The following is a 22882-nucleotide window of genomic DNA, read 5'->3' as shown; positions in this document are numbered from 1 at the left end:
CACATTTCACAGCACTCACCGTATCACATACCCTCCCCAATGTCCATAACCCAACAACGCTTTGCATACCCTCCTACTCCCAGGAACTCTCAGTTTGTTTTTTGAGATTAAGAGTCTCTTTTGGTTTCCCTCCCAATCCCATCTTGTTTCATTTATTCTTTTCCTAGCCACCCCCCCAAGCCCCCCATGTTGCCTCTCAACTTCATCATATCAGGAAGATCATATGATATTTGTCTTTCTCTGATTGACTTATTTCACTCAGCATAATACCCTCTAGTTCCATCTATGTCATTGCAAATGGCAAGATTTCATTTCTTTTGATGGCTGCATAGTATTCCATTGTGAATGTATACCACATCTTCTTTATCCATTCATCTGTCGATGGACATCTAGGTTCTTTCCATAGTTTGGCTATTGTGGACTTTGCTGCTATAAACATTCAGGTGCACATGCCCCTTCAGATCACGGTATTTGTATCTTTAGGGTAAATATCCAGTAGTGCTATTGCTGGGTCATAAGGTAGCTCTATTTTCAACTTTTTGAGGAACCTCCGTGCTGTTTTCCAGAGTGGTTGCACCAGCCTGCATTCCCACCAACAGTGCAGGAGGGTTCTCCTTTCTCTGCATCCTTTCCAACATCTGTCGTTTCCTGACATGTTAATTTTAGCCATTCTGATTGGTGTGAGATGGTATCTCATTGTGGTTTTGATTTGTGTTTCCCTGATGCTGAGTGATGTTGAGCATTTTTTCATGTGTCTCTTGACCATTTGGATGTCTTCTTCACAGAAATGTCTGTTCATGTCCTCTGCCCATTTCTTGATTGGACAATTTGTTCTTTGGGTGTTGAGTTTGATAAGTTCTTTATAGATTTTGGATTCTGGCCCTTTATCTGATATGTCATTTGTGAATATCTTCTCCCATTCTGTGAGTTGTCTTTTGGTTTTATTGACTGTCTCCTTTGCTGTGCAAAAGCTTTTGATCTTGATGAAGTCCCAATAGTTCATGTTGCCTTGCTACCCTTGCCTTTGGCGATGTTCTTAGGAAGAAGTTGCTGCATCTGAGATTGAAGAGGTTGCTGCCTGTGTTCTCCAGGATTTTGACGGATTCATTTCCCACACTGAGGTCTTTCATCTATTTTGAGTCTACTTTTATGTGTGTTGTAAGGAAATGGTCCAGTTTCATTTTTCTGCACGTGGCTGTCCAATTTTCCCAACAACATTTGTTGAAGAGACTTTCTTTTTTCCATTGGACGTTCTTTACTGCTTTGTCAAAGATGAGTTGACCATAGAGTTGAGAATCTATTTCTGGGCTCTCTATTCTGTTCCATTGATCTATGTGTCTGTTTTTGTGCCAGTACCATACTGTCTTGGTGATGACAGCTTTGTATAGAGCTTGAAGTCTGGAATTGTGATGCCACCAACTTTGGCTTTCTTTTTCAACATTCCTCTGGCTATTCAGGGTCTTTTCTGATTCCATATAAATTATAGGTTTATTTGTTCCATTTCTTTGAAAAAAAATCGATGGTATTTTTAATAGGGATTGAATTAAACATGCAGATTGCTTTAGGTAGCATAGGCATTTTCACAGTATTTGTTCTTCCAATCCACAAGCATGGAACGCTTTTCCAGTTCTTTGTGTCTTCCTCAATTTCTTTCATGAGTACTTTATAGTTTTCTGAGTACAGAGTCTTTGCCTCTTTGGTTAGGTTTATTCCTAGGTATCTTATGGTTTTGGATGCATTTGTAAATGGAATCAACTCCTTAATTTCTCTTTTTTCTGTCTTCTTGTTGGTGTAGAGAAATGCAACTGATTTCTGTGCATTGATTTTATATCCGGACACTTTACTGAATTCCTGTATAAGTTCTAGCAGTTTGGGAGTGGAGTCTTTTGGGCTTTTCACATAAAGTATCCAATTATCTGCAAAGAGTGATAGTTTGACGACTTTGCTGATTTGGATGCCTTTAATTTCTTTTTGTTGTCTGTTTGCTGAGGCTAGGACTCCTAGTGCTATGTTGAATAGCAGTGGTGATAGTGGACATCCCTGCCATGTTCCTGATCTTAGTGGAAAAGCGCTCAGTTTTTCCCCATTGAGAACGATATTCACTGTGGGTTTTTCATAGATGGCTTTGATGATACTGAGGTATGTACCCTCTATCCCTACACTTTTTTTTTTTTTTTTTAAGATTTTATTTATTTATTTGACAGAGAGAGAGATCACAAATAGGCAGAGAGACAGACAGAGAGAGAGATGAGGAGAAGCAGGCTCCCTGCTGAGCAGAGAGCCCAATGCAGAACTCGATCCCAGGCCCCTGGGATCATGACCTGAGCCGAAGGCAGAGGCTCAACCCACTGAGCCACCCAGGCGCCCCTATCCCTACACTTTGAAGAGTTTTGATAAAGGATGCTGTATTTTGTCAAATGCTTTTTCAGCATCTATCAAGAGTATCATATGGTTCTTGTTCTTTCTTTTATTAATGTATTGTATCATAGTGACTGATTTGCAGATGTTGAACCAACCTTGCAGCCCTGGAATAAATCCCACTTAGTTGTGGTGAATAATCCTTTTAATGTACTGTTGGATCCTATTGGCTAGTATTTTTTGAGAATTTTGGCATCTGTGTTCATCAAAGATATTGGTCTGTAATTCTCTTTTTTGATGGGGTCTTTGGTTTTGGGATCAAGATGATGCTGGCCTCATAAAATGAGTTTGGAAGTTTTCCTTCCATTTCTATTTTTTGGAAGAGTTTCAGGAGAATAGGAATTAATTCTTCTTTAAATGTTTGGTAGAATCCCTCTGGGAAGCTGTCTGGCCCTGGGCTCTTGTTTTTTGGGAGATTTTTGATGACTACTTCAATCTCCTTACTGGTTATGGGTCTGTTCAGGTTTTCTGCTTCTTCCTGGTTCAGGTTTGGTAGTTTATATGTCGCTAGGAATGCATCCATTTCTTCCAGATTGTCGAATTTGCTGGCATATAGTTGCTCATAATATGGTTTTTTTTTGTTTGTTTTTGTTTTTTTTTGCTCATAATATGTTCTTAAAATTGTTTGTATTTCTTTGGTGTTGGTTGTGATCTCTTCTCTTTCATTCATGATTTTATTTATTTGGTTCCTTTCTCTTTTCTTTTTGATAAATCTGGCCAGGGGTTTATCAATCTTACTAATTCTTTCAAAGAACCAGCCCTTAGTTTCAGTGATTTGTTCAATTGCCCTTTTGGTTTCTATTTCATTGATTTCTGCTCTGATCTTTATTATTTCTCTTCTCTTGCTGGATTTAGGCTTTCTTTGTTCTTTCTCCAGCTCCTTTAGGTATAAGGCTAGACTGGGTACTTGAGACCTTTCTTATTTCTGAGAAAGGCTTGTATGGCTATATACTTTACTCTCAGGACTGCCTTTGCTGTGTCCCACAGATTTTGAACAGTTGTGTTTTCATTTTCATTTGTTTCCATGAATTTTTTCAATTCTTCTTTAATTTCCTGGTTGACCCATTCATTCTTTAGTAGGATGTTCTTTAGCCTCCATATGTTTCCAACTTTCTAGCTTCTAGCTTTAAGTTCTAGCTTCAGAGCATTATGGTCTGAAAATATGCAGGGAATGATCCAAATCTCTTGGTACTGTTTGAGACCAGATTTGTGACCCAGGATGTGATCTATTCTGGAAAATGTTCTATGTGCAGTAGAGAGGAATGTTTGTTTTGTTGCCTTGGGATGGAATGTTCTAAATATATCTGTGATGTCCATCTGGTTCATTGTGTCATTTAAAGCTTTTATTTCCTTGTTGATCTTTTGCTTGGATGATCTGCCCATTTCAGTGAGGGGGATGTTAAAGTCCCCTACTGTTATTGTATTACTGTCAGTGTGTCACTTTGATTTTGTTATTAATTGGTTTACATAGTTGGCTGCTCCCATGTTAGGGGCATAGATACTTAAAATTGTTAGATCTTCTTGTTGGACAGACCCTTTGAGTATGATATAGTGTCCTTCCTCATCTCTTATTATAGTCTTTGGCTTAAAATCTAATTAATCTGATATAAGGATTGCCATCCCAGCTTTCTTCTGATGTCCATTAGCATGGTAAATTGTTTTTCATCCTCTCACTTTAAACCTGGAGGTGTCTTTGGGTCTAAATTGAGTTTTCTTTTGGCAGCATATTGATGTTTTTTTTTTTTTTTAAGATTTTATTTATTTATTTGACAGAGATCACAAGCGGGCAGAGAGGCAGACAGAGAGAGAGAGAGAGGAGGAAGCAGGCTCCCTGCTGAGCAGAGAGCCCAATGCAGGACTCGATCCCAGGACCCTGAGATCATGACCTGAGCCGAAGGCAGTGGCTTAACCCACTGAGCCACCCAGGTGCCCCGGGTTTTGTTATCCATTCTTACACCCTGTCTTTTAACTGGTGCCTTTGGCCCATTTACATTCAGGGTAACTATTGAGAGATGTGAATTTAGTACCATTGTATTGCCTGTTAAGGTGACTGTTACTGATATTGTCTCTGTTCCTTTCTGGTCTACTACTTTTAGGCTCTCTTTTTGCTTAAAGGACCCTTTTTAATATTTCCTGTAGGGCTGGTTTGGTGTTTGCAAAATCTTTTGACTTTTGTTTGTCCTGAAAGCTTTTTATCTCTCCTCCTATTTTCAGTGATAGCCTAGCTGGACAGTTTTCTCATTTAGTGCCTTGAATATATCATGCCAGTTCTTTCTGGCCTGCCAGGTCTCTGTGGATAAGTCTGCTGCCAATCAAATAGTTCTACCAATATATGTTACAGACTTCTTGTCCCAAGCAGCTTTCAGGATTTTCTCTTTGTCACTGAGACTAGTAAGTTTTACTATTAGAGGATGGGGTGTGGACCTGTTTTTATTGATTTTGAGGGGGGTTCTCTGTGCCTCTTGGATTTTGATGCTTGTTCCTTTGACATATTAGGGAAATTATTATAATTTGCTCCAGTATACTTTCTGCCCCTTTCTCTCATTATTCTTCTGGAATTCCCATTATTCTAATACTGTTTCATCTTATGGTATCATTTATCTCTCGAATTCTCCCCTCGTGGTCCAGTAGTTGTTTCTCATGCTTAGTTTCTTTTTTCCCCGTCAGTTGGTCTTCTATATCACTAATTCTCTCTTCTGCCTCATTTATCCTAGCAGTAAGAGCCTCCATTATTGATTACACTTCATTAATACCTTTTTGGTTTTCAGCTTTAGATTTTTGTTCTTTTATTCTTCCAGAAAGGGATTTTATTTCTCCAGACTAGGTTTCTCTAGTATCTCCCATGCCTTTTTCGAGCCCAGCTAGCACCTTGAGAATCGTCATTCTGAACTCTAGATCTGACATATTACCAATGCCTGTATTGATTAGGTCCCTAGCTGTCAGTTTGCCTTTTCTTTTCTTTTTTTTTTTTTTTTTTGTAGTGAGTTTTTCCACCTTGTCATTTTATCTAGATAAGAATAAATGAACAAAAGGGGTGCCTGGGTGGCTCAGTGGGTTAAAGTCTCTGCATTCAGCTCTGGTCATGATCCCAGGGTCATGAGATCAAGCCCGGATCGGGCTCTCTGCTCAGCATGGAGCCTGCTTCCTCGTCTCTCTCTGCCTGCCTGTCTGCCTACTTGTGATCTGTCTGTCAAATAAATAAGTAAAATCTTTAAAGAAAAAAAAGAATATATGAACAAGAGAATAAAATACTAAAAGGGTGGCAAAGATCTCAGAAAAATGCACTAACCAAATCAGAAGCGACCCCAAACTGGGGGTAGAACAAAGGGGTAAAAAGAAATTAAAATAAATAAATAAATAAAATATATACATACACACACATATGTATAGACTAGTGAATAGAACAGAGCCACCCACTTGATTTGGGGTGTATTTTGGTCTCTTAGAAGAAACTATCTCTTAAAATTTTAAAGAAAAAAACATATATATACAAAAATAAGAGTAAACATGATGAAGGGATGGAATATAATTGTAAAGATGAAAATTTTTTTTTTAAATTCTAAGAAAGGAGTTGATAAGGTAAGTTGGAAATAGAAAGAAGGGGAAAAAAAGAGGAATGTGCTCAGGCTGGAGACTAGAACAAAGCCCTGTGCTAGATTTAGGGTATATTTTGATCTATTAGAAGAAATTGTATCCAAAAAATTTTTTAAGAAAAAAAACCCTATGTGTATACAAAAAATAAGGTTAAATGCAATGAAGTATAAAATACGACTATAATAATGAAGGTTTAAAAAGATTTTTTTAGAAAGGTTAATTTCACTGTTCCAGAATTCATTGTTTATGCACCTCATCCAGTGCTCCATGCAATATGTGCCCTCCACAATACCCACCACCAGGCTCACCCAACCTCCCACATCCTTCCCCTCCAAAACCCTCAGCTTATTTCTCAGAGTCCACAGTCTCTCATGGTTCGTCTCCCCCTCCAGTTCCCCCAACTCACTTCTCTCCATCTCCCCATGTCCTCCGTGTTTTTCCTTATGGTCCACAAGTAAGTGAAACCATATGATAATTGACTCTCTCCGCTTGACTTATTTCACTCAGCATAACCTTTTCCAGTCCTGTCCGTGTTGATACAAAAGTTGGGTATTCATCCTGTCTGATGGAGGCATAATACTCCATAGTATATATGGACCATAGCTTCTTTATCCATTCGTCCATTGAAGGGCATCTTGGTTCTTTCCACAGTTTGGCAACTGTGGCCATTTCTGCTATGAACATTGGGGTACAGATGGCCCTTCTTTTCACTACATCTGTATCTTTGGGGTAAATACCCAATAGTGCAGTGGCAGGGTAATAAAGAAGCTCTATTTTTAATTTCTTTTTTTTTAAAGATTTTATTTATTTATTTGACAGAGAGAAATCACAAGTAGTCAGAGAGGCAGGCAGAGAGAGAGAGAGAGAGGGAAGCAGGCTCCCCGCTTAGCAGAGAGCCCGATGCGGGACTCGATCCCAGGACCCTGAGATCATGACCTGAGCCGAAGGCAGCGGCTTAACCCACTGAGCCACCCAGGCGCCCCTCTATTTTTAATTTCTTAAGATATCTCCACACTGTTTTCCAAAGTGACTGCACCAATTTGCATTCCCATCAACAGTGTAAGAGGGTTCCCCTTTTTCCACGTCCTCTCCAACACATGTTGTTTACTGTCTTGTTAATTTTGGGGATTCTAACTGGTATAAGGTGGTATCTCAATGAGGTTTTGTTGTGAATCTCCCTGATGGCTAGTGATGATGAACATTTTTTCATGGGTCTGTCAACCATTTGTATGTCTTTTTTGGAGAAGTGTCTGTTCATGTCTTCTGCCCATTTTTTGACATGATTATCTGTGTCTTTTGAGTTTGAGGAGCTCTTTATAGATCTTGGATATCAGTCCTTTCTAGGTCTTGGATATCAGTTCTTTATAGATCTTGGATGTCTGTGCTGACATTAGCAAATATCTTCTCCGTTCTATGAATTGCCTCTTTGTGTTTTGTTGATTGTTTCCTTTGCTGTGCAGAAGCTTTTGATTTTGATGAAGTCCCAAAAGTTCATTTTCACTTTTGTTTCCTTTGTTTTTGGAGACATATCTTGAAAGAAGTTGCTGTGGCCAATGTCAGAGAGGTTACTGCCTATGTTCTCCTCTAGGATTCTGATGGATTCCTGCCTCACATTGAACTCTTTTATCCATTTCGACTTTATTAGAAAGGTATTGTTAAGATAAATTAGTTTAAAAATGTTAAGAGAAGAAAAAGGAAAGGTTTTTAAAAATTAAAATAAGAAAAAAATAAAATTAAAAAATTTAATTTTGCAAGGGCGCCTGGGTGGCTCAGTGGGTTAAGCCGCTGCCTTCGGCTCAGGTCATGATCTCAGGGTCCTGGGATCGAGTCCCGCATCGGGCTCTCCACTCAGCGGGGAGCCTGCTTCCTCCTCTCTCTCTCTCTGCCTGCCTCTCTGCCTACTTGTAATCTCTGTCTGTTAAATAAATAAATAAAATCTTTAAAAAAAAAAATTTAATTTTGTAAGACTAAAGGATCATGGGGAGAAAGCCATGAATTTCATGCATTGCTTTCTGCTATCTCTGAAGTTCCGCTTTTCTCCTTTATTGATGAGCTTGGTCTTGGCTGGATGTTCTGGCTGATCTTCTGGGGGAGGGGCCTGTTGTAGTGATTCTCAAATGTCTTTGCCCGAGGTGGAATTGAGCCACCCTTGAGAGGGACCAGGCTAAGAAATCTGCTCAAGTTCGCTCTCAGGAGTTTTTGTTCCCTGAATGTTTTCTGTAGAGCTCTGGAGGGTGGGAATGAAAGTGGCGGCCTCCCAATCTCCAGCCTAGAGGAGCCCAGAACTCAAGACCCCACTCCTCAGTGTGCCCTTGGAGAAAAGGGGTCACCACTCCTGTCTCCCTAGTCTCCAACCACATTCTGAGCTCACTTGGCCTGTGACCAAGCATTTCTGTCTCTGGCACACAGCCCCATTTGGATTCTCCAAACCCAGCAGATCCCTGCCTCCAGAGGAAGAAGGTGAGTCTCCCTGGATCTGCCACTTGGTGGGGTCCCTGCTCAAAGAGCAGTGGTCTGACTGCGCCCGGGATCACGGTTTGAGGTAACCCCAAGCTGAGAGCACACTCCTTGGCTCCTCTCTGTAGTCAGTTTCCCTGCTCCAGTACCTGCAAGCTCTGCCACACTCAGACACCCCCAGTCCTTCTGGGACCCCGCAGGACCTGAGACCACTGTCCCCACGAGGGCTCCACCCCTGCTTAGCTCCTGGAGTGATGTCCCTCAGTGGTGCTGACTTCTAAAAGTTCGGATTTTGTGCTCTGTTATTCCACCACTTGCCGGGAGCCGGCCCCTCCCTCCATCTATCTTCCCATGGCTTCGGATTCACTCCGTACGTCCTACCTTTCACAAAGTAGTCAATTTTCTGTTTCTGGAATTGCTTCTCCTCTGTTCGATCTCCTGTTGGGTTTGTAGGTGTTCGGAATGGTTTGATATCTAGCTGAACTCCCGCGAGCTGATGTCGTTTCATTCCGCTACTCCTCTGCCATCTTGCCTCAGTCCCCCTCACCTTTCATTTTAAAGGATAGTTCTGCTGAATGTGGAATTACTGGTTGACAGCAGGGTTTTTTTCTTTCAGCTCTTTGAATATAACATTCCAGTGCCTTTTGGCCTCCATTATTTCTGATGAGAAGTCAGTCAGTCCTTGTGTTTTTGTTCCCTTGTACTTGGTAAATTATTTTTCTCTTATTGCTTTCAAGATTTTCTTTGTGGCTTTCAGCAGTTTAGTTACAATATATCTGAGTGGAATTCATTGAGCTTTCTAAGTCTGTAGAGAAGTACTTTTCATCAGACATAAGACAGTGCCTTGCTTCTCCAACCTAAACCCATCTTTATCACCTCAAAGTGGAGGCAGATCTTGTCTGTAATCTACTAATCATGAATTAGAATAATATAATCAGCTGTTTCAAATAGAGTTTTCCAAACAACCCCTGTAATTGTTATCCTAGAGCTACTCCAGTTATGTTCATCATTTGCCTTAGGTTCAACTAACCCTCAAAGACTCTTTCTGCCTCTAATAGCTATTCTCTCCACTGTGGTTTTCTTCCGATAGTATGATCTCTCAGCTTTTAGGCTTTCAGAAAGTTCTGAACAGTTTGGAATGTGTGTTGGCTCACCTTATTTTCTAGCACTATCTAGGAATTATAAAAATATCTTTTTTGGGGTGCCTGGGTGTCTCAGTTGGTTGAGCGTATGCCTTTGGCTCAGGTCATGATCCCAGGGTCCTGGGATGGAGCCCCACATCAGGCTCCTTGCTCAGTGAGGGGGCTGGGAGGAGTCTGCTTCTCCCTCTCCCTCTGCCTGCTGCTACACCTGCTTGTGTTCACACTTCGTCTCTCTCTCTCTGTCTCCCTCTGTCTCTGTCTCTCTCTCTCTCTCTCTCTGTTAAATAAATAAATAAATAAAATCTTTTTAAAAAAAGCTTTTCCATCATTTATCTAGAGATTTAGAATAAGAAGAGAAGTTGGAGAGGGGAAAAAAAAAAGTTGGTTTCAATGCTCATCCCACCATCCTAATCTTGTTTTTAATACAATAGAATCAGAAGAGTCTGGCTTTTTAAAATAGAGGTTTTGGGGGCGCCAGCCTGGCTCAGTCAGTGGAGCTTGCAACTCTTGATCTCAGGGTTGTACATTCAAGCTCCATGTTGGGTGTAGAGATTACTTAAAATAAAACTGAGCCTGGATGGCTCAGTCGGCTGACCATCTATCCGACTCTTGATTTCAGCTCAGGTCATAGTCTCAGGGTTATAAGATTGAGTCCCGCAACGGGCTTGGGATTCTCTCTCCCTCTTCCACTTGGGCACGTGGGTACCCACGCGCACGCTCTCTCCCTCTCTCCCTCACTCAAATAAATAAATCTTTTAAAAAAATAAAATATTTAAGAATAAATGAAAAAATAAAATGCAGGTTTTCAATAATATCTTTAATGAAACTTTGGAAGGCTTTGGTTCTCCTAGATTACTAAGAAAATGGTTTAGTGACCTGTGGTTTCTTTTTCATTTTTTCCTAATTCAATTTTCCTTTATGTAAAAAATAATAGACATTTTAAGTTTAAAAGGATAGCAGTCATGTGGATTTCATCTCAGTGTTTCTTCTTACCTCATACCCAGTATTATTGATCATATTCTTGCCTTAGAAATGATGAATCAATTCTTACATTGAATTTTTTATGTTTCATCTCTCACTGTATTGTGTTTTATATTATCAACAAGTAGTTAAAGTCAAATACACTCTGTTCAAATTTGAGCCTGAATCCATAAAAATCTAACCCATTTCCTTCTCTGACAGTCTTTCATTTTCCTTTATGCTTTCAGACTTTTACCTACAGTAGTTTTTTTTTATTCTTTTTTTTTTTATATTTTTTTAAAGATTTTATTTATTTATTTGACAGACAGAGATCACAAGTAGGCAGAGCGGCAGGTGGGGAGTGGGAGGGAGGGGGAAGCAGGCTCCCTGCCCAGCAGAGAGTCCAATGTGGGGCTCAATCCCAGGACCCTGAGATCATGACCTGAGCTGAAGGCAGAGAGTTTAACCCACTGAGCCACCCAGGTGCCCCCTTTTTTCCTTATTTTTAATCAAACATTTTAAAGAATTTTTTTTTAAGATTTTTATTTATTTGAGAAAGTCTGGCAGAAGGAGAGGGAGAAGCAGGCTCCCTGCTGAGCAGGGAGACCCTGATACAAGGCCTGATCCCAGGACCCCAGGATCATGGGCCGAGGGGAAGGCAGAAACCACCTGGCCTACCCAGGCATTCCAAGAATTTTTTGCTTAATAAATTGCTGTAAAGAAATGATTTATTTTGTGCATTTTGCTTGCAATCATACAGGACTTAAAGTGTAAATAAGTATGTCTTTTAGAGAAGTTAGCTCACTCAGAATTTTCTATACTTTTATCAACTTGTAATACATTGTTTAAAAAATCAACTAGTTCCATAGTATTTTAAGATTTTATTTAGTTACTTGAGAGAGAGCAAGAAGAGAAAGAGCACACACACAGAAGGAGGGGGAAGCAGATTCCCCACTGAGCAGGGAACCTAACTGAGGCTCGATCCCAAGACCCCAGAATCTTGATCTGAGCCAAAGGCAGATGCTTAACTAACTAAAGCACCCAGGCGCCCTAGTTCCATAGTTGTAGTGATAAGGATCTCTGCCGTGCTCCCTGGAGTTACCAGCTAAAATCTCAACAGCTATTGCCTCTAATATTTATGTCCTTGTTCCTAAATGGCATGCTTAAACTACCTATAAGTTCCTTCCATGGAAGGAAAGGATTCAGCTTCTTCAACCAAGTTACATACATGTGCTTCCCTTCTCCAGGGTTAGCTAAATCAATATTCAGTGTTTATATTTTTATGAATATGAAATTATTACTCAAAGTTGTATTATCTGTTGCTGTGTAACAAATTACTCTGACATTTAGTGACTTAAAACAACAGTATTTATTATCTCCTAATTTTTCTGAATTAAGAATCCGGGCATGACATAGCTGGGTCCACTAACACAGGGTCCCTCCCAATGCTGCAGTTAAGGTGTTTGCCGAGGCTGCGATCAAAGCCTGACTGGGGAAGGATGTCCTTACAAGCTTATTCACGTGGCTGTTGCCTAGATTCAGATCCTTGTAGGTCGTTAGACTGAAGACCTCAGCACCTTGCCGGCTGCTCAGAGGCTTCCTCAGTTCCTAATCACACATTCCTCTTCATCCAGCAGCTCACAACACGGTGGCTTCCTTCATCAGAATGATCCAGCAAGAACTAGAGAGAAAACAAAAGAAAGCTAGACAGAAGTCATGGTCTTCATAACCTAGTCTAACACTATCCATCATTTTTGCTATATTTTAGTAGTTAGAGATGAGCTCTAGATTCAGTGATCTCACAGTTGAGAAGAAGGGGAAGAAGGGACTCCACAAAGATATGAGAACCAGGGGACACAGGTCATCTCTGCTATCTTAGAAGGCTGCTTCAACACAGATGAACCAGTTACTCTGCTGTAATAATGTTTCTTTTTGTATGCAACTCTTTGATAACTCCAGAATTAATAATTACTGCTTTTGTTTCCTTCTTTGTATATGTTCACTCTTCATACTCTATTCCCAGACTCTATGCTGTAGTTTCAGGGCTCCTTTCTGTATGGGTAAGTACATTTGGTAATCTTCGGTTCCAGTTTCACTCCCCTGGAGACAGTACTTCTGCTTTCCTTTGGATGGTTTATTTTTAAGTCCTCTGAAGGCCTTTAACAGCCAAATTGCTTTGGCTTTCTCCATCTGATGAATCTCCTACATCTGGACCTTATGTATTTTTCTATTATCTTTGTCTGTTTCCTTTTTTTGAATGAGCACTTTTTCCTGTGGCTTCCTGAGAAGGATTGTATGGCAAAGTGTAGAATTGTAGGTTGTGAATTGTTTTTCTTCAGAATGCTTAAGGTATTATTATTTCCTTGCCTTCTAGCCTCCAGTATTAATATTGAGAAGCCTGCTTTTTTTTTTTTTTTTTTTTTTTTTTAGATTTTATTTATTTGCAAGAGAGAGTGCATATGAGCAGAGGGAGAAGTTGTGGGGATGGGGTAGAATCTCAAGCAGACTGAGGGCTGAGCATGGAGCCCATCTCATCACCCCGAGATCATGACCTGAACTGAAACCAAGTCGGGCTGACACTCAACTGACTGAGCCACCCAGGCACCCCTTTGCTATTGTTCTTACATCTAATCATTTGTGATTTTTTTTTTCTCCTACGAATGGTCTTAATGTATCTTTTGTTTACCCAATATTCTAAAATTTTGTGATAATATGCAGGTCATCTTTTTTAGCTCATTGTCCTTGGGTAATCTGTGAGACCTTTAAGAAACTTGAGTTCTGGGACATCTGGGTGGCTCAGTTGGTTAAGCAGCTGCCTTTGGCTTGGGTCATGATCTCTGCGTCCTGGGATTGAATCCCACATCGGGCTCCTTGCTCGGCAGGGAGCCTGTTTCTTACTGTGCCTCTGCCTGCAACTTTGCCTGCCTGTGTGCTCGCTCGCTCTCTCTCTCTTTCTGACAAATAAATAAATAAATAATAAAATCTCTTTTTTAAAAAAAGGAATCTTGAGTTCTTCAGTTCTAGGTAATTTTTTTTTAAATTTCTATATATTTATTTGACAGAGAGAGAGCCTGTGCACAAGTAGAAGAAGTAGCAGGTAGAGGGAGAAGCAGGCTCTCCACTGAGCAGGGAGGTCACCACGCGGCTCAATCCCAGGACCCTGGGATCATGACCTGAGCTGAAAGCAGACGCTTAATGACTGAACCACCCAGGTGCCCCATTTTTTTTTAAATTCCATCATAGTTCATATATATTACTATATTAGTTTCAGGTGTATAACAGTGATCCAGCAGTTCCATACATGATTCTGTGCTCACTAAGACAAGTGCACACCTAATCTCCTTCACATATTTAACACATCTCCCAGCCCACCTTTCCTCTGGTAACCATCTGTTTGTTCTCTGGAGTTAAAAGTCTGCTTTTTCGGGACGCCTGGGTGGCTCAGTTGGTTAAGCGGCTGCCTTCGGCTCAGGTCATGATCCCAGCCGCCTGGGATCGAGTCCCACATCGGGCTCCTTGCTTGGCAGGGAGCCTGCTTCTCCCTCTGCCTCTGCCTGCCATTCTGTCTGCCTTTGCTCGCTCTCTCTCCCTCTCTCTCTCTGACAAGTAAATAAAATCTTTAAAAAAAAAAAAAAGAAGTCTGCTTTTTCATTTGTCTTTTTTCCTTCCTTTGTTCATTTGTTTCTTAAATTCCACATATGAGTGAAATGATATTTGTCTTTACCTGACTGGCTTATTTCAGAATTATACTCTAAATCCATATAAGTTGCAAATAGCAAAATTTCATTCTTATGGCTGAATAATAATCATATGTGTGTGTGTGTGTGTGTGTGTGTGCGCGCGCACGCGCGCGTACGCACGCGCCACGTCTTCTTTATCCATTCATCTATCAGTGGACATTTGCGCTGTTTCCATAGTTTGGCTGCCATAAACGTTGGGGTGTATATATCCCTTCAAATTAGTGTTTTCATATTCTTTAGGTAAATGCCCAGTAGTGCAATTACTGGATTGTAGGGTGATCATAGGGTAGCTCTATTTTTAATTTTTTGAGGACCCTCCATACTGTTTTCCACGGTGGCTGTACCAGTTTGCATTCCCACCAACAGTACACAGGGGTTCTTTTTTCTCCACATCCTTGCCCACACTTGTTGTTTCTTGAGTTTTTTATTTTAGCCATCCTAACAGGTATGACTTGTTACCTCACTGTGGTTTTGATTTGCATTTCCTGAGTGACATTGAGCATCTTTCCATGTGTCTGTTGGCCATCTGTGTGTCTTCTTTGGAGAATTGTCTGTTTAAGTCTCCTAATTTTAGGGGGTTACTTGGGGGCCCTTGGTGTTGAGTTGTATAAGTTCTTTCTATATTTTGCACTAACCCTTCATTGGATTTATCATTTGCAAGTATCTTCCCCCACTCAGTAGATTGTCTTTTTGTTTTGTTTGTCATTTCCTTTGCTGTAATCCCAGGAGATTATTTTTGCTTTTGTTTCCCTTGCCTCAGGAGACAGACATACACCTAGGAGAATATTGTTATGACCAGTTTCAGAGAAATTACTGCCTGTACTCTCTTCTAGGATTTTTATGGTTTCCTCTCTCACATTTAAGTTCTTGTCTTCTTTGTCAAAGATTAATTGACCATTTAACTGTGGGTTTATTTCTGGGCTTTCTGTTCTGTTCCATTGATCTGTGTATCTGTTTTTGTGTTGATACCACACTTTTGATTACTACAGCTTTGTAATATAACTTGAAATCTGGAATTGTGATACCTCTCGTTTTGTTTTTCATTTTCAAGATTGCTTGGCTACTCAGGGTCTTTGGTGGTTCCGTACAAATTTTAGGATGTTCTAGTTCTGTAAAAAGTTTTTGGTATTTTGATAGAGATTACATTTAATCTGTAGATTGCTTTGTATAGTATGGACATTTTAACAATATTTGTTCTAGTTGATGAGCATGGAATGTCTTTCCATTTCTTTATGTGATCTTCAATTTCATCAGTGTTTTATATTTTTCAGAGTATAGGCTCTTCACTTCTTTAAGTTTATTCATAGGTATTTTATTACTTCTAGTGCAATTATAATTGGGATTATCTTCTCTCTGCTTCTTTCTTTCTTTTTCTTTTTTGAGAGAGGGGAGGGACATAGAGAGCGAGAAAGAATCTTAAGTAGGCCCCACGCCCAGTGTAGAGTCTGAGATAGGGCTCAATTTCATGACCATGAGATCTTGACCCGAGCCAAAATCAAGAGTCAGATGCATAACCCACTGAGCCATCCAGGTGCCCCAATGGAATCGTTTTCTTGATTTCTCTTTCTGCTGTGTTATTATTAGTGTATAGAAATGCACAGATTTCTGTACATTGATTTTGTATCCTGCAACCTTACTGAATTCATTTATCAGTTCTGCCAGTTTTTGGTGGAATTTTTAGGGTTTTCTATGTAGAGTATCCTGTCATCTGCAAATAGTGACAGTTTGATTTCTTCCGTACCAATTTCAATACCTTTTATTTCTTTTTGTTGTCCAATTGCTGTGACTAGGACTTCCATTACTATGTTGAACGAAAATGGCAAGAGCTGGTACCCTTTTGTCTTGTTTTTGACCTGAGGGGAAAACCGGTTTTTCCCCACTGAGTATGGTGTTAGCTGTGGGTTTTTCATGTAAGGCCTGTATTATGTTGAGGAATGTTTCCTCTAAACCTACTGTGTTGAGGGTTTTTATCATGAATGGATGCTGTACTTTGTCAGTTGCTTTTTCTGCATCTATTAAAATGATCATATGGTTTTTATCCTTTCTTTTGTTGATGTGATATACCATATTGATTAGTGAATATTGAATCATCTTTGCAATACTGGGAACAAATCCCACTTGATAATGATGAATGATGCTTTGACTATATGTTGGATTTAGATTTGGTTTCCTAATATATTTGTTGTTTGTACGATCTGTCCATTGATGTAAGTGGGATGTTGAAGTCTCCTACTATTACTGTATTACTATCAGTTCCTTTATTTTTTTTAAGATTTTGTTTATTTATTTATTTGACAGATCACAAGTAGGCAGAGAGGCAGGCAGAGAGAGAGAGAGGAGGAAGCAGGCTCCCCGCTGAGCAGAGAGCCCAATGCAGGGCTCGATCCCAGGACATTGGGATCATGACCTGAGCCAAACGCAGAGGCTTTAACCCACTGAGCCACCCAGGTGCCCCATTCCTTTATGTTATTAATTGTTTTATGTATTTGGGTACTCCCATGTTGGTTGCATAAATATTTACAATTATTGTATCTTCTTTTTGGATTGTCCCCTTTATTATTATGTAGTATTCTTTGTCTCTTGTTACAGTTTTTGTTTTAAATTGTTTTGTTCAATACAAATATTGCTACACCAGCTTTCTTTTTTTTTTCCTTAGATTTTATTTATTTATTTATTTATTTGACAGACAGAGATCACAAGTAGGCAGAGAGGCAGGCAGAAAGAGAGGAGGAAGCAGGCTCTCCGCGGAGCAGACAGCCCGATGCGGGGCTTGATCCCAGGACCCTGGGATCATGACCTGAGCCAAAGGCAGAGGCTTTAACCCACTGAGCCACCCAGCCGCCCCTACACCAGCTCTTTTGACATCTGTTTACAAGATAAATGGTTCTACATCGCCTCACTTTCAATTGGCATGTGTCTTTAGGTCTGAAATGAGTCTTGTAGGCAGCATATAGATCTCATTTTTTTAACGATTCCATCACCCTATTTCATTTGATTGGAGAACTTAGTCCATTTACATTGAAAGTAATTATTAATAGATTTTGTATTTATTGCCATTTTGGTACTTGTTTTGTAGTTGTTTTGTACTTCTCTGGTCCTTCTCTTGCTCTTTTTCATAATTTACTGTCTCTAGTGATATATTTGGATTCCTTTCTCTTTATTCTTTGCATATCTATTAGTGGTTTTTGATTAGTGGTCATCATTAGATCTGTATAAACATCTTCTGCATATAGCAGTCTATATTAAATTGATGGTCATTTAAGTTTGAACCCATTCTTTACTCCTCTCTCCACTATTTTAGCTATTATAGTGTCATATTTTATGTTTTTTTATTTTGTGAATCCCTTGACTGATTTTTAAAGAGATAGATAGATAGTTAGATAGACTTTATTTATTTATTTGACAGAGAGAGAGATCACAAGTAGGCAGAGCAGCAGGCAGAGATAGAGGGGGAAGCAGGCTCCCTGCTCTGCAGAGAGCCTGATGCGGGACTCAGTCCCAGGACCCTGAGACCATGACCTCATGCCGAAAGGCAGAGGCTTAACCCACCGAGCACCCCCACCCGGCGCCCCTAAAGATATACTTATATTGTTAAAGATACGCTTTTTTAAAAAAAGATTTTATTTATTAATTTGACAGAGATCACAAGTAGGCAAGAGGCAGGCAGAGAGAGGAGGAAGTAGGCTCCCTGCTGAGCAGAGAGCCCGATGCGGGGCTTGATCCCAGGTACCTGGGATCATGACCAGAGCGAAGGCAGAGGCTTTAACCCACTGAGCCACCCAGGCGCCCCTTAAAGATATGCTTTTATTGGTTTGGTGTTTCCTACATCTCTTACTCTTATTATTTACAGTCCGGTCTTCTCAAGAGTCCCCTTTAACATCTCTTGTATGGCTGGCTCAGTGGTCATGAACTCCTTCAGCTTTTGTTTGTCTGAGAAACTCTATCTGACCTTCTGTTTTGAATGATAGCCTTGCTGAATAGAGTATTCATGGGATAGGGATTCATGGGATTCAAAGGGGGAAAAGATTTTGTTTTCCTTTTTTTGAATATGTCCTAGAGAAATCCCCTAGCAATCCCTGCCCCTCCAGAACACGATCTGAAATGAGTAAACTACTCTCCCTCCCCACTGTCCCGGGCATTTTTCAAATTGCTGCTTCTCTGCTGAATGTCTGGGGGCTTTGTCAGGCTGGCTCTTTATGGGCAGGGTCTGAACTTCCTGTTGCCCTCCAGGCTTTCCCAGAACTGAGCCTCCTGATTTTCAAAATGCCAGGCGTTAAGCCCCACTGGTTCTAAAACTCAAGAAATTCAGCCCCCCTCTCCCTTTCAAAGCCAGATGTTATAGGTGTCTCTTTTCCCTGTGTGAGCTCCCAGGTAGGAGAATGTTTCTCTCCCATTTCCACTCCAGTGCTCCCTCCCCATGTCCAACGAGGATGCTGGTTTGCTCTCCACCACATTTCTGCCCTTCCTACCCTCTTCAGTGTGGCCTCTTCTCTACCTTTTTTTTTTTTTAAGGATTTTATTTATTTATTTGACAGAGACCACAAGTAGGCAGAGAGGCAGGCAGAGAGAGAGGGGGAAGCAGGCTCTCCACTGAGCAGAGAGCCCAATGTATGTCTTGATCCCAGGACCCTGGGATCATGACCTGAGCGGAAGGCAGAGGCTTTAACCCACTGAGCCACCCAGGCGCCCCATCTTCTCTACCTTTTGTTGTGGAGTTTGTTCTGCCAGTCTCCGGGTTGTGTTCTAGGTTATTTGTGATACGTAAGTGTTCTCTAACTGTATCCATGGGATAAGGTAAGCTTAGGGTCCTCTTAATCCACCACCTTCTCAGCCCTGGAAAATTTTTTCTCTTAACTCTTGTATTCTTTCTTTTCTTTCAGAGGCGAGGTCCTTTCTTTGGAACTTACTATGTTTTTACCAGCTTTATTCAGATATAATTGACAAGAACTCTTTAACTTTAAGGTGTACAATGCGTATCACTGATTTCATGTACATGTATAGTGAACTCCCACAGTATGAATGGTTAATGCTTTCATGACCTCACAGTTCCTTTCGTGTGTGTGTGTGTGTGTGTGTGTGTGTGTGTAATAAGAATACTTAAGATTTACTCTCTCTAGTAAATCTCAATGATACAATCTAGCATTGTTATAATCACATTGTATATTATTAGATCCCCACATCGTCTTTTAACTGAAGGTTTATAGTCTTTTACCAACATCTCTTCATTTCCCCCACCCCTGGGTCTTGGTAAATACCAATCTATTCTGTTACTATGAGTTCAACTTTTTCAGATTTCACATATAGTGAGATCATAAAGTATTTCTTTCTCTGATTTCAGTAAGTATAATGCCGTTAAGGTTCATTCACGTTGTCACAAATTGCAAGGTTTCCCTCTTTTTCATGGCTGAATGATATTCTATCACATATATACCACATTTTTTTTTTCAATTTTTCTTTTTTGAGTATAGTTGACACACAATGTTATTTTTTTAGGTGTACAACTTAGTGATCTTGACAAATTTCTACATTATGCCACAAGTATAGCTACCATCTGTCCCATTACATCAGTATTACAGTATCACTGATTGTATTTCTTACGCTGTGACTTTTATTTCCATGATTTACTTATTCCCTAACTGGAGGACTATATCTCCCTTTCCCCTTCAACCATCCTCCCTTCCCTCTGGCAAACATCAGTTTTTCTCGGTATTTATGGGTCTAACTCTGCTTTTTGTTTGTTTATTCATTGGTGGGGTTTTTAAAAATTTTTTTAGATTCCACTTCAGTGGAATCATATGGTATTTGTCTTTCTCAATCTGACTTATTTCACTTAGCTTAATACCCTCTAGGTCCATTCTTGTTGTCTTAAATGGTACAATCTTATCCTTTTTATGGCTGCATAATGTTCCATTGTGCAAGAATATATATAAATACCACATTTTCCTTATCCATTCATCTGTTGATGGACGCTTAGGTTGCTTCCATATCTTGGCTATTCTAAGTAATGCTGCAGTAAGTATAAGGGTGCATGTATCTTTTCAGATTAGTGTTTTACTATTCTTTTTTTTTTTTTTTTAAAGATTATTTGTTTGGCAGACAGAGATCACAAGTAGGCAGAGAGGCAGGCAGAGAGAGACAGAGGGGGAAGCAGACTCCCTGCTGAGCAGAGAGCCCGATGCGGGGCTTGATCCCAGGACCCTGGGATCATGACCTGAGCCGAAGGCAGAGACTTTAACCCACTGAGCCACCCAGGCGCCCAGTGTTTTACTATTCTTTAAGGAAATACCCAGTAGGGGAATTCCAAGAAAGTGAATGATGACCCAAGAATGGCCTGAGGGAAGTTAGTGAGAGAGCGTGATTTAAAATAACTCTTCTGGGGCGCCTGGGTGGCTCAGTGGGTTAAGCCGCTGCCTTCGGCTCAGGTCATGATCTCAGGGTCCTGGGATCGAGTCCCGCGTCGGGCTCTCTGCTCAGCAGGGAGCCTGCTTCCTCCTCTCTCTCTCTGCCTGCCTCTCTGCCTACTTGTAATCTCTCTCTGTCAAATAAATAAATAAATCTTTAAAAAAAAAAAAATAAAAAAATAAAATAACTCTTCTGGGGCTTAAGTGATCTGAAGAGTCCATAGTAGAATATGGCCCCAGTTGGACAGTCTTTTTCATTTCATGGGCATTTGGTTCTACTTTATAGATTTCCCTGATTGTTATTTTCCAACTCTCCTTTTTTAAATTTGTCATATTTTGTCAGTTTTTAAGTTACTTCATATTTTTTCATTGTTTTTTTAATAGTGTCCTATTCTTGTTTCGGAGATACAAAATCAGATCGTAGCTCTTTAAGAATATTGGTTATAATTTTTTTTATATTTTTTTTTATATTTTTATTTAAGGGAGAGAAGATTTTTTCAGTTCAGTTTTGTATTGTTGTTTCTGTTATTTTGTTTTAGTTCTTCTGTTTCCTAACAATTTCTTTCTGTGTTGTAATTTTGTTCTCTGTCATGGTACATCTCGAATGTCTAATGGTCCTTGGTTATCTCTCCACACTGCAAGTTTTTTGGAAGCACTGGAGTCAGGGCTTATAGACTGATATATTTTACTCCAATGAGAAGGCACTAGTCTGCCCTTTCACAAGGGAATCCCCCAGATGAAAATGAATATATTAGGGTTTTTCTCTTATATTGGTAAGTTTTTCTAGAGTAATCTTTGAATCTTCCATCAGCTTTCTAGAGCCATGCTGGGAAAGGAGACTTGGAAGGTCTTACCATTTATGATGTCTTTTACTTAATCCCTCTCTTTTCATAAATCTCACTCTCAACTGTGACTGATGCCTCTGGTTCCAGGTCCTCCATGGTTCAGCCTCACCTAAGATTAACTTCATTTTTTGGAATGAGGAAGCACAGAAGTCTGATTGTGGGTATTAAAGAAATCTTAAAGGTCTTAAACTCCTTAAAAATTTTCAGCCAGGCTTCTTTTTTGCACTACTGCCCCATACCCATCTTCCAAGATGATCAGTACCTTCCATTCTTAGGTCTTTCTGGGGTCCCACAGCACTGGGGGGTTACTTGTGTTATCGGTAGACTGTCTGCCCATTTCAGGCTTAGCTTTAGCATTGTCTGGCCTGCTAAATCATCTATCCTCTTGTGTACCTCATTTCCACTTCGAAAATTTTATTGACATCTCTTACTATCTTTTGTTACCTCTGCTCCCATTTTATCCTTGGGTTTGACTTTTATTCTTTGTTCTCATTTTAATAATGCTTTAAAGGATAGAAGAGAGAACATACCTGTTCAATCTATTGCATTTAAATAGAAGTCTCTGAGTATTTTTTTAATCCTCATCTGGAATTGTCTTCATAGCCTATATACTGATGACATGGTATATACCCTTTCATTTTTTGCTCCTGGTGACTTGAAATGATAGTTCTGACCTGTCAAAGAGGAAATTTGCTATTGCTGGCCTAACACTGAGAAATCCTAGGCCAGAGGTTTAGGAAAAAACATACATTGATACAATGGGAGCATTTTATAAATGCATCAGGAAACAAACTGACTAATAAAAATTCATGTGTGTGCTGCCTACCTGTGGTAAGTAGGTGTAACTGACAGAACTGTAAATATAAATTGTCCTAATTGGGGTAATACTGACTATAGTTTTATAATTTACTTATTTAATGGTTTGAGGGAAGACTTCTTGGATATAGTCACATAATGTTTGAGGAACATAGTTCTTAATGAATCCAATGTTGATGATAACATTCTTTAAGGCTTAGAGTTAAATAATACTGAAAAGTAGATCTAGTAAAAACAGTGAGGGAAGAAGCCTTCAAATAAATCTAAAGATCTCACGTCTGTGCATTACCCATTTAATCACCTTGAATAACAGTGATGTCCAATAGCATGGCTATAGACCTATGTCCCTCCCACCATAATTCTGAATTGTGGATATATCTAGGACTGATTGATCAGATCAGGTCATTTCAAGAAAGTGAATAATAACCCAAGAATGGCCTGAGGGAAGTTAGTGGGTGAGCATGATTTAAAATAATGCTAATCTAGGGCTTAGGGAACTGAACAGTTCA

At 39.9% G+C, this 22882-nt stretch overlaps 1 protein-coding gene across 2 annotated transcripts in view; it reads left to right on the top strand.

Moving 5' to 3' along the window:
- Positions 1–22882, top strand: part of TRMT1L (tRNA methyltransferase 1 like) — a 54201-nt gene that overhangs the window by 24698 nt on the left and 6621 nt on the right. The window lies entirely within an intron of this gene.

This window comes from Mustela lutreola, chromosome 14, assembly GCF_030435805.1.
Source record: "Mustela lutreola isolate mMusLut2 chromosome 14, mMusLut2.pri, whole genome shotgun sequence".
Classification (NCBI taxonomy): Eukaryota; Metazoa; Chordata; class Mammalia; order Carnivora; family Mustelidae; genus Mustela; species Mustela lutreola.
Note: the sequence above shows the minus strand (reverse complement) of the source record. Positions and strands in the feature narration are given on the sequence as shown.